This window comes from Echiichthys vipera (genome assembly GCF_963691815.1).
Source record: "Echiichthys vipera genome assembly, chromosome: X".
Taxonomy (NCBI): domain Eukaryota; kingdom Metazoa; phylum Chordata; class Actinopteri; order Perciformes; family Trachinidae; genus Echiichthys; species Echiichthys vipera.
The window spans coordinates 41,040,948-41,057,462 of NC_139825.1; the positions used below are offsets into that span (position 1 = coordinate 41,040,948).

A 16,515-nucleotide genomic window follows, 5' to 3' on the forward strand; every position below is an offset into this window, starting at 1 on the left:
ATGGATCTTGGTCACTTTAGTATCCTTTAAGTATCCTCCATCATTGTACACTGCCTACTGAAAATCAATTATTTCCCTCCCATGTCTAATTGAGAAAGTTTGCTCCAGCTGTAAATCAAATCTCCATCTAAGGTTTATTCCTCACAATGTGCTCTTTATGGGCTTTTAAAGTACCTCGTAAGAGCATTTCACAAAACTACCAAAATCAAGGATATTCAATGCAAGACTCCCACTGTCAGCTTAAATACATGAGCAATGACCATGGCTAATTGGATCTATCCCATCCATCCATCTATGAAGTACACATGCCATATCAGCGAAAATCAAACGACATTGTTTCACTCAGTGCAAGGCAAGCCCAGCACTAAAGAGCCAGAAAGGTATTTATTAATGGGATCTTACAGTAGCTCAGGAGGGGTGCATTCACAAGTGCTTCATTTCTATGTCCTTGTCTTTCCAATCAATATTCAAAAGTGCCCCATAATTGCACGTTTAGTATTCATTTACATGCAAAGTGCCTGTGTGGCCATATTTGCAGTGAGAAAGTTCTTTCTGTGAGATTTTTGGCATTTTATATTCTGGTATTTTTATTTTGTTATTTCTAAATATTTTGATAAACAGAATTATTTCAACCAAAATTAAAGTAAAAAATGATAGCCGAGTGAGAAAACTAGGGTTTATCTATGTTAACAATTTGCATGAGTTCCAAACCCCAGCCTGTTATGTAAATGCAATCCCTCTTAAGAGGGTGGGGAAAAATTTGAGATGGCTCATTTACATTGTCAAATAACACAACACTCATACTTTCCATTTACTATTAAACTGTTTTGCAGAAGCACTAATGTGGAAATGATCAGTGTGTGTGTGTGTGTGTGTGTGTGTGTGTGTGTGTGTGTGTGTGTGTGTGTGTGTGTGTGTGTGTGTGTGTGCGCGTGTGTGTGTGTGCCATTGCCACTGAGGCAATGTAACAATACTGCTGAAATGGATGGTATACAACATGATCGAACACCGTGACTGCCATTTTGACCGGCCTTGTCAGACCACAAGACAACACGTAGCAGCGCTGGCGCAGCAGGGAAACACAACGCTGCTATGGGGCTCTAATATATTCAAAGAGGGATCATTTACTTAAGGCTTGCATCTGAGGATCAGTCTGGCCTTCATTAGCCTCAATCTGACACGGATGTGAACAACATGTTGACTTGCCACATGAACACTGCCCCTCCTCCTGCCGAACCCCAAACACTCAACTCCCCTCCCTTCTCTGAGACCTGCACAGCAAATTCCTCTGGAAATATCACAGGTTGTTAGCATTCCACAGAGAAGTTTACATGGGTGTACACTCAGGCCTTAATTAGAGACACTATTTGATCATTCAGCAGCTGGGCTTTATTAAAAATATGAGTTCACATCGCCCTACAGTCACCCCCGGCTCAGTGTGAAAGAGCTCACAGAGGCAGAAGAGTCTATGAAACAAGAATATGCATATTCATGACTTGCTACATAGGGTCCCTGTACAGGAAATCTACACCCCAGCAAAGCAGTATTTACATGTAGTTTAGAACAACATTAGAGTTTCCCTGAACATCTTCTCAGTGTGAGCTACATTTGATAAGAAGAAGGTAGATGGATTTAGTTTTTTATATCATTTTTAATTTTGAAAAGCTGTCCTGAGAAATCACTCCAGAGATTTTCTTTTTCATTTTTTTATTATAAAGCAGGTCAAGGCACTATGGAAATACTGTGAAAGTATCAAACACTCAATCCACAGAGAAATGCAAACAGCCCCTATTCAGAAACTGTGCCTTCAAATGAGCAATCGGGACTTCTTACCGTGCATTTACACCAAAAGCAATGGAGGCGATTAAATTGCCCGGACTGCGAGTATTGCGTCGCTGTTGCTTACATTTGTCACATTTTTGATCATCGCTTAATCGCTTCAATCGCAGGTAGCAGCCGAGGCAGCTAGCTAACTGAAGCTAACCCCAGGCTCAGCCTACTCTGCTGTTTTGCTAAATCAAAGTTATGCTATGCTAACCAGGGGTCTGAATGTTTTTAAAAGAACATAAAGGAGCTCTCAGAGGAAGTGTGTGGCTCTTAAAAGAGCCGTTGTGTTGTAGTGAGATCAGGCCGTCAGTGATTTTACCTCTGTAGCTGTACAGGTGCTGCCCGATCTCCGGTAGATCAGACCAGGATATGTGTCGCTCTTCACTGACGGCTTTCTTCTTCTTCTGGATTTCTGGCAGAATAGATGCCCGAAGGCATGCTGCTGCCATGCACAGTTCATAGTTATATCCATTATATTATATCCATAGGAACAGTCTGGTTTCCCCAAGGACTGCAACAATAGCGGCCAGGATGTTTAACGGAGAACTTCAGTGGCGCTTACCGCAATCTCAATGCTGATTGGCTGATAGGCTTCACACAATAATGCTTAAAATATTTTCCAGTTCAAGCGACACACGGCATGACGTGATGGACGCGATGGGGGCACTGCATGTCATCGCGTCATTTACATTGATTTTAAATGGCAGCTTGGCGCTTTCATCGCCTCCATCGCTCTTGGTGTGAATGCACGGTTAGGATTGTGATGTCGAAACTATAAATGGGTGCCGCTACAGTGCCAGTCCCTGGCTGCAATGTGGGGCAAAGGCACTGAGAGTGCAGATTGAAGACCCAGATATGCTGACAAATCAGAGCAGACTGAGCTTTTTCAGGAGGGGGTCTTAAAGAGACAGGCACTAGAATTTCAGACAGAGAATGAATATAGGTATATTGAGACAGTATGAGAAGAATTATGTGTTTTTGACCTATGTACACTATATTTTATATGTAAATATATATATATATGTAAATATATATTTACATACTGTTTGTGTATGTATGTATATATATATATATATATATATATATATATATATATATATATATATATATATATATATATATATATATCTACATACTATGTTTGTATATATATATATATAAACATTACCTTAATCAAAACACAACATTATAACCCTTACATCTACAGAGGTCCACTGAAAGCGTCCACCTGAATCTGAGCTCAGAACCTGAGCTACATTGACCTGAGAAGAGCAGAAGAGATGTAAACTATATCTGACCAAGGTCGACAGGGACTATAAAACAAACACCGGGTCTAAGGTGAAGTCTTCCCTCCGTGAAGGTTGGCGATGTTTTGTGTTTACACTACACTGCAGGCTTTGAAATTGTTTTTCAGTGTGGTGTCTGCCCAGGGTCATTGTTTGTTTTTGATGTGTTTATACACCACACAAGGAGTAATGACTTCTAGGATAGTCACGGGAGGCAGACATGATCCAGCACACTATTTGCAATTTCCTTACTTTTCAGTTTCCAACAGTAAAGACTGGGCCTCATCATTGTCATTGTATTCAGCGTCATTCAAATGTGATGTAAATATGTAACTGCATTAGGAAATGAGGAAATCGGTTACTATGCAAAATCTGCCTTATCATTTAGTTGCACTCAAACTCACAACAACTTCCATATAATGCCTGCCTTTGAAAATGCATTAAAAACCAGTTAAAATAAGGATGCAAAGATAATACACAAGTTGTGTTTCTGTATGCCTGTACTGTCTACAGACGTGCATGAGAAGTACTTACTTTGATCTCTGGCTCCACAGGATGTCACCACTGGAGTTTCCTGGCTGGACCGGCAAACAGCAGATAGAGAGGGAGGAGAGAAGAAGAGGAGAGGAGGGAAGAAGGTGGAAGTGGTAGAAAGAGAAAGGGGGGAGATTATTTGAAACATGAAGGTGACTAACAAAAAGCAAACATGTGCATGTTTTTTCCACAATCACCTTATTAACGTAATACTAACAGTGAAGTCACCTCACATGCTATTTGGTTGATTATGCGTGCGAGAATATACACACACACCTCCACCTTTGAGAGCAATACTGGAGGGACATAAAACAAGTCACTTTGTAATAAATATTCATTCAAGCTGATTAAAAAGGTTTCAAAGTGTCCCCCTTTAAATATCTGTGGATACATATTTAGCATCCTAAATGAGAACTCCCTTGATTAAACAAACAATGACACATTCCGAAACTGTATCTGTCTGGGTCCACATTAATTAGAGCATCGCACTAATTGCATTTTAACATTGCTCCTCCCTGACCTTAGATCAAGTTTGTTTTTTTAATTACTGGTTTCCGAAAGCTAAAGCCCTTTTTTACAATAACCTGTAACTCTTACAGGTTACAGGTTATTGTAAAAAAGTGAGATTTACAGTATATGTCTTTATTTTATTATACAACAGGTTGGGGTTCTATATAAATGCACGCAACCGTATTCAGAATGTATGTCTTTACACGAGTCGTCAGGTTTGTGATGTCACAACTATATAAGTGACAATACAGTGCTGTAACAATATCTACCCGGCCGCAATGATGATACAGAGATGCAGCTGTGGAGGACTTGGAAACACTGACCAAACAGAGCAGACTGGGCTTTTCGGGACGGGGTGTAAAAGACACAGAAGTTAAAAGAGAGCGTTTTGGAGAGACGGTGAATACAGGTATATTCAAGCAGACATTATGAGAAAAATGATGTGTTTTTGAACATGCATGTCAACATGTTCTAGTACAAACTCAAAATACAAGTGTGAACCTGAAATGAGCATAACATGGGACATAAGTGTTTTTATTCAATATAAATGAAACTCCACCAGAAGTAAACATTGAAGCTTTCTAAAATAATTTGTTCAGGGTATTAAACTGCCCTTTTCAAATCACCACACATTAGACTCTCACAGTTGAGCTCTGTCATTCAGTCCCACTGCCCCATGCCCCTTTACCTTAACTTCTTCCCTCCGTTTGCAAACACAGAGGGAAGAAACAGCAAAATGTGTTTCCTGAAAGGGAGGAGAGGTGGAAAAAGTCCATCCTGCCCCAAGAATCACCGCCGCCCCACCAGAGCCTGCCGCCACTGGCCTTTCTGCAGAGGCAGCAAAAGTTCCCCGAGAGGGGAGTGTCTGCCAACTCAAACAGGGCTCATTCTCCTCTCTGTGGGCCGCCAGCCGCCCTGTGGGCCTGCGCTGGGCTTCCTGAGGGCTCGCTGCAGCTGGAGCACTTTGAATAAAGGTAACAGCAATGTCACAGCTACTGTAAACTTTCTAGGCTGCTCCTGTCAGCAGGACGTTCCCAATCAAAGCAGAAACAACCCCACCTCAAACACAACGCTTTTTTTTCCACCGGCCCCAAGTCCAAACTTCCCACGAATTACAAAGAGAGCACTCAGGCAAGAGGGCAACCACTGTTCCCTGATCTTGCCACACAAAATGCCAAGGGACCGGGAGTGTCATTCAGCTCTGGGGTTTAAAAATATGAGCAATTTGAAAATGATTAGAGTCTTATTTTATTGTTGAGCGCCTGACACAGGAGAGGAAACCAGAACAATCAAGCTGACTGACTTTGTTTCTGCTGAATTTAGAAACTAATTAGTTTTGCTCTCGTAAAGCCAACCTGAAAACGACCAATTAGAAAGTGAAAATGAGACGTGCAGAGGAAACAAGAGCTTGTCAGTTCTGCCGTTTAAGTCCCATGTGCACAACTTTACTGTGATGACTTTCACACACACAAGATGATTGGCATGTCGCCTACTAAACCTGATGTCACGTACACACTCACTGACCAGTTAATGGCACTTTACATCAAATAGCATTTTGCTTAGTTAGAAGGAAACCATTACAGATCTGTATGGCCACATCAAACCCAGGCTGAGCAGCTTGGGCATGCAGATGTCTGAAGTACTAGGCTGGGGAGAGGATACAGCCCACCAGGCTGACCACAGCACCAGCTGCTTATGTGTAATTCCACCGTTACCCCCTCACAGGTGCCTTGCTTCTATAAATTTCCTCTTTCAAGGGTACTGGAATAATTCCTCTGCATTTAAAACTGTTTCATACAACAGCGGGGGCTGGTACCTTCAGGTACGTATATTTCATGCATATATAGTATATTTTACCTGCTGAGTGGTTCATGTTTAGCAAAGTCATTAGAAATTAACGTAAAACTTGTGGAGATTTTCTTCAGGAATTTCATTCCTATTCCCCTAGCAAACAGTGGCAAGTGTTTCATCACTGTCTGGCTGAAGACGGATGGGCTGTCAGTGCCTTCCCCTGTTCAGGATCTAGCTCCTGGGCTGGGAAGTGGCTAAAAAAGGCCGAGGCTACGCTATCCAGGCCTGCGCTTTTTACTGGGAGTAATTCTCAGATGCCAGGTTGCTGCCAACGTCCTTGCAGCCAATGGCAGAGAGGCCAGTAAGTTCACATTAACTGCAGAGTGTAACTGCGCTGAACATCTGCTCATGAATGAGAGCACTGCCCACTAACTCAGTGAGTTGAGGCCCACTGATGAAAAATTCAACGTTCTCCTGGCTGGCACGCTTGTTTTGCACAATTCTCCTGAGCCCCCAGAATTATATTAAGAGAATTTCAGCACGGCCTGGTATATTTGAGAGAACAGCTGGCACTGAAAAGGGATCTGCCGCTCGGCAAGAGCTCAGGGACTTCACACGGGATCTGCCTTCTCCTACACCATTTGTCCTTGAAGGAAAAAAATATCAGTGTTAAGCACCCAGGTAATAATAAGAAAGCAGAGGCTACATTTAGCTGATTACACTACCCTTGTGTGCTACAGAGGACGGAACATAACCAATGGAGACATGAATCGATCGGGAGTGGATAGAGAAGACAGAGGGGCAATTGTGACAACAAGTAGCTCCCTCAGGAGACCTTTTCATTTTATCTCTCCTTTGTTTGGCGTGTGTAGCTCGTTAGATTGTTAACTAGGAAGGATCTGCCCCCAACCCCACAATATGGAATCAGTCTAATCAGAAACATAAGCAGTCTGTTCAGGGGGCAACTACATCAAAGACTTTGGAAAGTATGAAGGCAGTCCCACAATCCTTTTCTTCAATTGCTGCAATTATATGCCTTAAAAGTTTGTGATATTACTGAAAAAGAGCTATTTTTCAATTTGGTATACTGTGACATGATTGACACAGCCTTTCCACTAAAGATGATGAAATAGTTTCTGTTTAAAAATGTTAAGTTTAAGGAAGTGATGACTCCTGGCAAACACTAAGAATAAAAGATTACCACACTCTGTAATTTCACTTCTGTCTTTCTGTGAAATACAGTTAACAGATTTCTATATGTCAGCACAGAACACAACCTGAGCAAAACTTTCATCTTATTCGAGGTTTCTTGCTCTTTTATATCGTGCTCTGTATGATGTGGAAACCATGGCAATAACCTCCCCCCCAAGAAGGATCTGTGAATGTAATATTGCCATTGAAAACCAAGAGGATGTCTGGAGAGAAGCCCATTTAGCTAGTGACAAATGACAGCACTTTGTCTTCCTGACAAGATCCCTCCTTCATCAAATGTCCAACTTCACATGGAAATAGGAAATCACACATTATCACACTGACAAACAATTACAACCATGTCATTAGCAGCAACCCAGGGCCTGAAACCATTAACAAAACACAATGTTGCGCACCATGCTAACCATCAGAAGAAACACAGGATGTAGATGAAAAGACACTGATGAATCAATCATGACACAAACAACCTGATGCTTGAAGTTCGGGAAGGCTCTAATGTTCGGAATAAGGGGTGATAACAGCCCTTTGTTCAAACTAAATAAATCACAAAATAATCTCCAGCAATCGAAAGTTCCTCATCTCTGAATAAAGATTTATGTCTTTGTGATGACAGAGCAGTGCTTGCCTTATATTAAAAGTCAACACTTTAGAGAAGTTTCTCTCTAAGTGACTTAATCAGATACAGAACATTAGTATCTTTTTTAATACATCTCCCAGTGTCAGCCAGCAAATGAAAAAGCTAGCCTCTGTAAATATAACTGCTTACTTCTAACACAAACATTGTTGACACCTAATGTAATTTCAGCGGGACATCCAACTGAAAGCACACCGGGTAATATAATGCTCTTAATGAGAATTCCTTCTAGCTTGAGACCTTGCCGAGATAGCCGTAATGCATGGCTTCGCTTTTTAATAAAATAATTGTTACAGTTATTAAAGATGAATCTCATCACAGTCGAGATGACAAAATAATTCATTACCAAAACCAAGCCTTTAAATAGCTGCAAATTATAAGGCCCTACCCCCCACTCCTTGAAAATACACTTCCAGATTTATGGCTTCGTTATTTCATATAAATATTAGATATATGCCGCCCTTGAAAGGAAAGAAATATAGCAACTGTCCATTAAGACGTTTGCAGACACACAATGCACGATGTACATTGAATCAATACAGGAAAACCCAACAATTAACAGCCCAAACTATAATGAATTTAGCTCTATATTACTACATTATTGTAGTTATAACACATATTATTGTATGTTATCTTGTGTTCTTTTATTTATGTCCAAACAAAAAGTTAAAGAACATCTAAAACTGGACTACTGATCTATCTATATATCTCATAATAATAATGTATTTTGAATATTTACATTATAGTCACAACAATTTGTTTCTGTGTTTAATTTACGTTGAATATCTACAAATACTTTCATGTTCATTTACATGCAAAATGGTTATTATACATGCAAACACATACAACAAATATAATGCTATACATGCTTACACCATCCTTTCAAATTATTAAATATTACATTGATTAATCGAGGTTAAAGGACCCTTATTGTAAAAAGTGAGATTCATATGTCTTTTTTGATTATAAAGCAGGTCGAGGGGTTGTATAAATACTGAGAAAGTCTCACAACCTTCAATCCGCAGAGAAATGTACACAGCCCATATTCAAAATCTTTGTCTTTAAAAGAGCCGACAGGAATTCTGCGATATCACAACTGAAAGTGACGCTACAGTGCTCTTACAGTCATTCGCCAGCTGCAATGACAGCGCAGAGAAGCTAGGAGCTTCCAGATATGGAGAACCCGGAAAAGCTTACCAATCAGAGCAGACAGGGAATTTTTGAGAGGGCGGCCTATATTGTACTGTATATACTGAATGCATGGAAAAATAAAGTTAAAAAAAATACTTAAACTTAAAATAAAACATTACAAATTTAAACATTTTCTAGCAGAAACCCCAAATACAATAAAACTAAAAATGTGCATAATGCGGGACCTTTAACATCTAACTATTTCATCAGTACATATAGCCACATGACAACACTGGTCTGCTACTGCCCACATGATGTTGCAGCTTTTCCAGTTTATCTTTTAGAACCTGCACTGTTCCTCCTCACAGGACCTCCATGTGTGAAACCGAGAAAGAGCTGGAACACATGTTACTCCACCAGTGAGTGAACATCGAACAGTGAGCACCCCCTTTGTCGTTCCCAACTCTCTTCTAGCTTTATTTATGCATTCAAAAGAGATAATTTACAGTGATGGCATGGAAACTTCCCAGCATGCCTTTTAACCTGTCGTTTTTCACTCTCTCCGCAGCAGGATGTCCAGAGGAAATGCTTTATTAAGATCCTGCCGACATGAAGAGCTGCTGTGACTTACTGGTGCATTACTGTCTAAAAGGCAAAGTTATTTAGACCAATAAAAGGCTAATATATTGTTGGAGTGGAATTACACATAAGTTATCTCTGCCTTAATAACATCACCGCAACCCCTGATGTTGTTTAGATCAATAAAGCCCATTAAAGTACAGACCTCAAGCGCAGATAAGGCTGCACTGCCACAGCAAAATACTGCTTGCTGGCATCAGTGAGTGCAGAGGTCTTTCTCTGGCAAACAAAAAGTGGCCAAAATGAGAAAAACACTTCAAACTTAACACCATAAAAACTTTAAATCCATTGAATTTGTTGTCTGCCTTGTGGAGCCTTCTGGTCTGCTGGCAAGTCAGCTAAAGAAGTGGAAAGATGCTAATGGCTTTTAGATATTGGTCAGACAAAGTAAAGAAAAAAGTAAAGGGGGGGTGGGGGGGCGCATGGGGGGGTGTCCTACCACTCCTGATGTTAGACTTCTGTCTCTGTCTGCTTAAATTTTTAAATAAGAGATTACATTTTCCATTTATTTTTCATCTGTGCCCCTAATAATCATCATAATCTGATGGGATAATGTCATTGTAAAACAATGCTTATCTGAGACTTTTGACAGGGGGAAAAAGGAAAGGGCAAGTATACAAATGAGTGAAAGTAAACAGGGGAATAAAGTCACTGTCTGGAACCATGTACAGTTGTAATGTCATCAGACTGTATATCCCTGTTCTGTGAATGTAGTTTTCCATCATGCTGTGCTCATTCTTAGCTGTGTCCACCAGGTGATGCACTAAATCATCTGTGCAGCGACTGTCCATCAGCCCCCTGAGGTGTGATGACCACAGGCTGGCCACTCCTTCGAGGCTCCACCCCGAGTTATGATGACAACAGAGAAAAGAGAAGAGTACTCAGAAGTGTGTGTGTGTGTGTGTGTGTGTGTGTGTGTGTGTGTGTGTGTGTGTGTGTGTGTGTGTGTGTGTGTGTGTGTGTGTGTGTGTGCGTATGTGTGTGCGTATGTGTGTGCGTGTGTGTGTGCGTGTGTGTGTGCGTGTGTGTGTGCGTGTGTGTATGTGTATCTGTCTGTCTGTGTGTCGCTTCTGGGAGTGCAGACAGCGTTCACATGCACTTGTAAATTGCAGCATACAGAGACACCACAGTTCTCCACAGGAAACCACAGGAAACAGTTTTGCTATCTCTATAAGCACACGAAATGACAAACATGATTTTTTTTCTTAAAAGTACGGCGTGTCCCCTATGGCTTATACACTGTCAATCGGAAGTTTACAGACACCAAGACATTCAGGTGGGGGAACTGCACACAAAACAGAAACAACAGCAACAGACCTTTTAAAAAGCTTCTGGTGCTTTTTTTGCGCCTTCTCACCTGAGCATGTGTTTTAGACCAACCCTCTGCCAGATACAGCAACGTATGGAAACTCTCCCAAAATTGTTTCCATCACCTATATTCCTCTTTTTTTATATTTGTGTTATGCCTTACCAGTCCTACTGTCATCATGTAGTAGCTGTAGTCACTGTAACACATTAGTGATCACAACCAGGCAAGATAGTTTTTACACTTACTTACACTTACTTACACTCACTTTTCAGACCTACAGTTCTGCAAGCCCCCCCTCCTTTCAGACACATTTCCAGCTGACCAGACCCTGGTCAAGCTAACCACAATGGCTTATCTCACATGGGGCAGGTTTGATACAATGACGGACAACTTGTGTAGCCTTCTCGCTTGACACAAAATATAAATATTAATGTAAATATGAATAAATATAAATAATCCACCCTCGTGCTAGAGACACCTAAGAAAGCATACGCTCTTCCTCTTCTCTCCCCGCTCTCTACATAACATCTTTTATTGCTATGAGGCCATATTCACAAAACATTTTAAGGCTAAGAGTAGGTCCTAACTTGCTGATTTAGGAGTAACTCTTAAAAATAAGCGGCGTTTCACTCCTAATTTTAGGACTCCTAGCTTTTTAAGTTAAGTGTAATTCCCAAAGCATTTTAGCGCTAAAAAGAGCTTCTGAATCTATAGTAAATTAGGAAGGACCTAACATGGTGGCTGCAGTTAACATGTTGGAGAGATTAAATTAAAGTGAGCTTTTAAAAAGGTATCGCCTTAATCAAGATGGCATTATGAACGTGGTAGAGTTGGTCAGGGACTACCATTACCATCACCAGCAAATAAAAAAAAAGTTGCTACAACTCTCTGCTATTTGGCCACGGGAAAATGCAGCTTTAGAAGAGGGAAGGCAGCATTGACATGCATGCAAGTAGTTTGCCATGCTTCATTTTCTGTTTTTGTAGAGATCCCAACTCCAAACCTTCCATGACATAGTTCCTTTCATCCACAAGTTGAGCGAGGAATAAGAGTTGGTCATTGGTCCAGTTTGGTTTTCTCTTCTTTTGGCAGAGCGGATGTGTCTGTATCGGCCATGATTAATCTAGCCCTATAATTAAAATGCTTCTTATAGAGGCCTTTATATCCACTGATTGTCTAATGAGCTGCTAGACTTGTCAGTAGGCCTCCCTGGCGGACAATAAGCTGAACATACTTGACAAATATGAGTATTCTTGGTTGCATATTAAATCAGAGAGACATAATACATTTTTGTTTAGAAATCTTTATTTGCTAATTGTTTCTATCATAAATTCACTTGTAGGGACTCATTCCCTCTCAGCCAATCACTGTGGGTATAGAAGGTATGAACATGATGTCATCCATAGCAGCAAGGCCGACCCCGCTCTCTAGTCTTAGATTAGTTCCTCCCACTCCCACTCACAAGTTGGTCTCCGAGGCTTTGTCAATAGGTTTTAAGAAATGACTCTTAGCTAAGTAATTTTGTTGCTCCTTAGGAGTACTCTTATATAGCACTAAGATAAAACGTTTTGCAAATACAGCCCCTGATTGCTTGTGGGTCTTTCCAATTGCGTTTAGACTCATAATGATAAATTCGTTCATGATTGATAATGCCCCTTGAAAATTCGAAAATGAACTGAAATGTTCCAGACTACCTTGAATTTCCGATTTCGTCCACCGATGTTAGGGCTAATCCTTTTCAAGCAACAGAGGTAGAATATCAGTGTGACTGCAGGCTTACATTTCGGATATTCATAAAAAGGTCAAATCAATTTAAAGACTAGAGTCCATCTTGCAATGGCATCATAGCATGTGAGACGGCAAATATGACCAGGGTCGTAAAGCTACTTACAGTACTCTTGCACGGAACACACCCATCTTCGAACATGTCCTTGATTTTGATCTCAACTTGCACATTTGCGAGGCTATTGCGGTGACAAAATCTGGCCACAGACAGACGGCAAAAGTACTTGGTAATGGTTGTAAATAATATCCTTGCAAAAATGATCAACTCTGACAATGTAATATTACCAGACAATAAATACATCGTAGACAAAAAAAGGAATGTGAATAAAAAGCACATAAGAGAGAGGTGATCTTCAACGAGCTCCAAGTGACAGTATAAATAAAGTGTGGCACATCTTTTACCTTCTTCAATTATCTGCCTTTTGACATGCAAGCTGAGCACAGTGTAATTAACATCTCAGGAGATAATGGGGTCGCTACTCACTGATCAATCTCACACATATATTATTTGGCTTTTACCAATCCAACCTCCTGTTATCCTAGGAAGGAAATATTCCACAACAGATTTTTTTTTGCTTTTTGCTTTTGGGACATTTAATCATAGAACTAATGATTCATCCAATTGAGCTCATATTCTAAACATCAATTAGGCTACGACCCAGCTCGGACTCAAACAGAGCCTATGCAATCATATATACCTTAATATATACCAGATTCAGCAAGATGTGACCATGTTGTCGTTATCAATTAAGGACAGCATCACAAGGCAGAAAAATTATTAATTAAAACATTGTGGATTCTCTAAGACTGTTCCCTTTGTGCCTTTAGAAGAAACAGGTGTTGTAGCTGGACTCTCTGACCTGCTAGAAACACTTAACAATACAATCTGGAATTGATTTGACCTTCTCAGTGTTGGCAAAATCCACTTTGTTTTTAAACAGGGTTAGCTTTGGCTTTTTTTACTCCAATAATTCAACTATTACAAATTCACTCAAACCTTAATATATATACACAATATGAATACCATTTATATGGAATTCATATTAGCTGGCCATTGCTTCCAGTCCTTATACATGGAGCACAGGCATTTGATGTTAGGTTTATTTTTTATCAGAGCGATCTGTGTATTGTACACACAGTCCAGGGAGAGACAGTGTGACAACAGGTGGTGTACTGTAAAGCACTTACATGAGCTTTTATTTAAAAAGGAGAATTAAATAATGTTATTATCAATAAAAAAAATTAATGACAGGTAATAGCCGATTATGACAGATAAGGAAGTCTAGCGACACGCTGATTCACAGGCTGCAATTGTAGCGTCATATATAGTAGATCACTGTTTAACCAAATGACATCTCTTGCAAAAGGCGATAATCATCAACATACTCAAAACCTGATAAGCAACACTGATTCTCAACAATACACTAGTACATTGACTGTGCCACAAAAACCTAAGAACAATTTTTCTCTCTCTCTCTCTCTCCTCTCTCTCTCTCTCTCTCCTCTCTCTCTCTCTCTCTCCTCTCTCTCTCTCTCTCTCTCTCTCTCACTCTCTCTCTCTCTCTCTCTCTCTCTCTCTCTCATCTCTCTCTCTCTCTCTCTCTCTTCTCTCCTCTCTCTCTCTCTCTCTCTCTCCTCTCTCTCTCTCTCTCTCTCTGCCTCTCTCTCTCTCTGCCTCTCTCTCTCTCTCTGCCTCTCTCTCTCCCCCTCCCCTCTCTCTCATATATATTAACTTATATTTCACCAAAACTGGTGATCGAGTTGAATGGACTGGTAAAGGGGCCAGTTGGGTAAGTCTTTCAAACACTCGTTTAATAAACTCCGGGTTCACCAACTACGTTGTTGGTGCTTTGTTTTATGTGTAGGGACTCTTATCATGCTACTGCAGAGGTTTTGCTGTTATTTTGAGCAGTATTAGTGGTTAAAAAGCCATTTTTAATGCCTTCACCGTACTGCCCCAAGCAAATCAGTGTTAGCCACATCCGGCTGTTAGCGACTCTCCCAGGTTTCTCCATTATAGTTTATACCACGGAAAAAACTGTCTTGATGGCTTATTTGATCTATGTTAGTGCTGAAAAGCACCATGGGATGATGTTGCGCCAGAATTACACTTTAAGGGGGTTGTACTTCCTCTGCTTCACATTGAACCAAAAAAACGGCCCTTAACTAATAATCCCGAACATACCACTGCTTGTCTTGAGCTATTATTATATTATACTTAAATATAACATTTACAAAATATACTTTAAATGATGCGATTATTAGTTCTGCTACTACACCCCCCAACCACCCACCCACCAAAAATGTCTGCATGCCATGGCAGATTGCCTGGTCCCCTACACTTTAAGGTTATTTGACGGATGCCTTTGAAAAAAACTCAATTCAGCCCTAAAATTTATGTTATTTATGTTGATTTTGTCCTGTCAAAGCTAAGTGTTTCCAGAAAGAACTCACTGGCACAAAGATAACTAACTGGGATAGAGGGAGCACAGGGGGCACAGATCAATATATATTACATCAATAAAACAATGATTGACTACCTTTTGGGGAAAAACCACGATAACGGAAAAAAGTGTGTAATAACTGTGTCCTTGTGATGAAACCACTGCATTAGTTACATCACTCGCTGATCTTTTAATAGTATTTGGGCTGTGGTTTAAAACCTCAAGACTGAGCATGACACTTTTTAGTGCCACAGAAATTCTGTATTATTGTTGTACTTATTGCTATCTGTCACTCAAAATGAAGCTGAAGACGATTAGCAATCAAAATGGTTGAGCACTATCTGTCAGGAATTCAGTCCGAAATATTCACGTGATTATTATATTATAAGACGCGATTTTGATGTTAATTTATTTGTTTTGATGTTGCTGCTTTTTTTAAATTATTGTCAAATGTCCATTTCGGGTGGGACGCCAGTACCTGTTTCACAATAACTGTAAAGTAAAGTAGATAAAAAAAAAAAAGATTCTCCCCCTGTACCTGAAGAAATTCTAGCAAAAGACAATGATAGCTTTTTACAGTCTTTTTGACTACACCGAAATACTCTTGAAAAAGGTCCCAAAACTTTGAGAAAGACATAAAATTGCAATGGGCAAAAAAGGCACAAGAGCTGATCAAAAGAAGTGAATGTAAGACAATCGGTGCTGTTGTTGCTGCAGGCAAGGAGTGTTAAAAGCTGTACTTTGAGTGTATTATTAACTCAATGCTGCCTGGACACGCGGGGCCTGTTTTACAATTTAGGCTTTAACAGATGTGCTTTTTATGTGGCAGGTTCTCCAGAGTTTAGATGCCGCTGTCCACATAGATGAGGCCTTAAGGCAGGTCATAAAACCTGCCTTTGAAACTTTGGGAGGATTAATGCCGACATGACAGCCAGTGGGCAGAGCTCTGTATGGCTTACCTTTTTCAGCACACTGATATGCTTACTTCTCAACAGATGAAACCAGGGATGGCCAAGAGAAAGCCTGTTACATGTTCACTTCTTTCTGATTAATGAGGTAAAATTTACTGCATATCAACTCTTTGGTACGATGGAATAATGTTGTACACACTTGCATCTTTAAAATGAGAAGTTTATCGTAATGTGACTGCAAAGTTAATTGTACCGCAACCACAGTGTATAGTGTAATTGCTGGGATTGACACCCCCACCCCCCAACATCGGCTTTACAAGGTGAAATTCCTGGCAGGGTACACACACTCTCTCTTTTACACACATGAATATATATATATTTCTTTTTGTTCTTTTACACATTTTCTTCATGTCCTCAATTTCTTTCATTTGCTCTACTTCAAAAATGAATCACTGTTTTCCTTTTGCTTAAGACAATCTTTGTCACACAATGCAGTCTTAAT

At 40.2% G+C, this 16,515-nt stretch overlaps 1 protein-coding gene across 4 annotated transcripts in view; it reads right to left on the reverse strand.

The window, feature by feature from the left end:
* Positions 1-16,515, reverse strand: part of foxp1b (forkhead box P1b) — a 170,573-nt gene that overhangs the window by 126,363 nt on the left and 27,695 nt on the right. For all 4 annotated transcript variants that reach the window (XM_083938877.1, XM_083938875.1, XM_083938876.1 and 1 more), the window contains exon 3: positions 3,648-3,691. The gene's annotated coding sequence lies outside the window, so the exon portion shown is untranslated. The remainder of the gene's footprint in view (positions 1-3,647; positions 3,692-16,515) is intronic.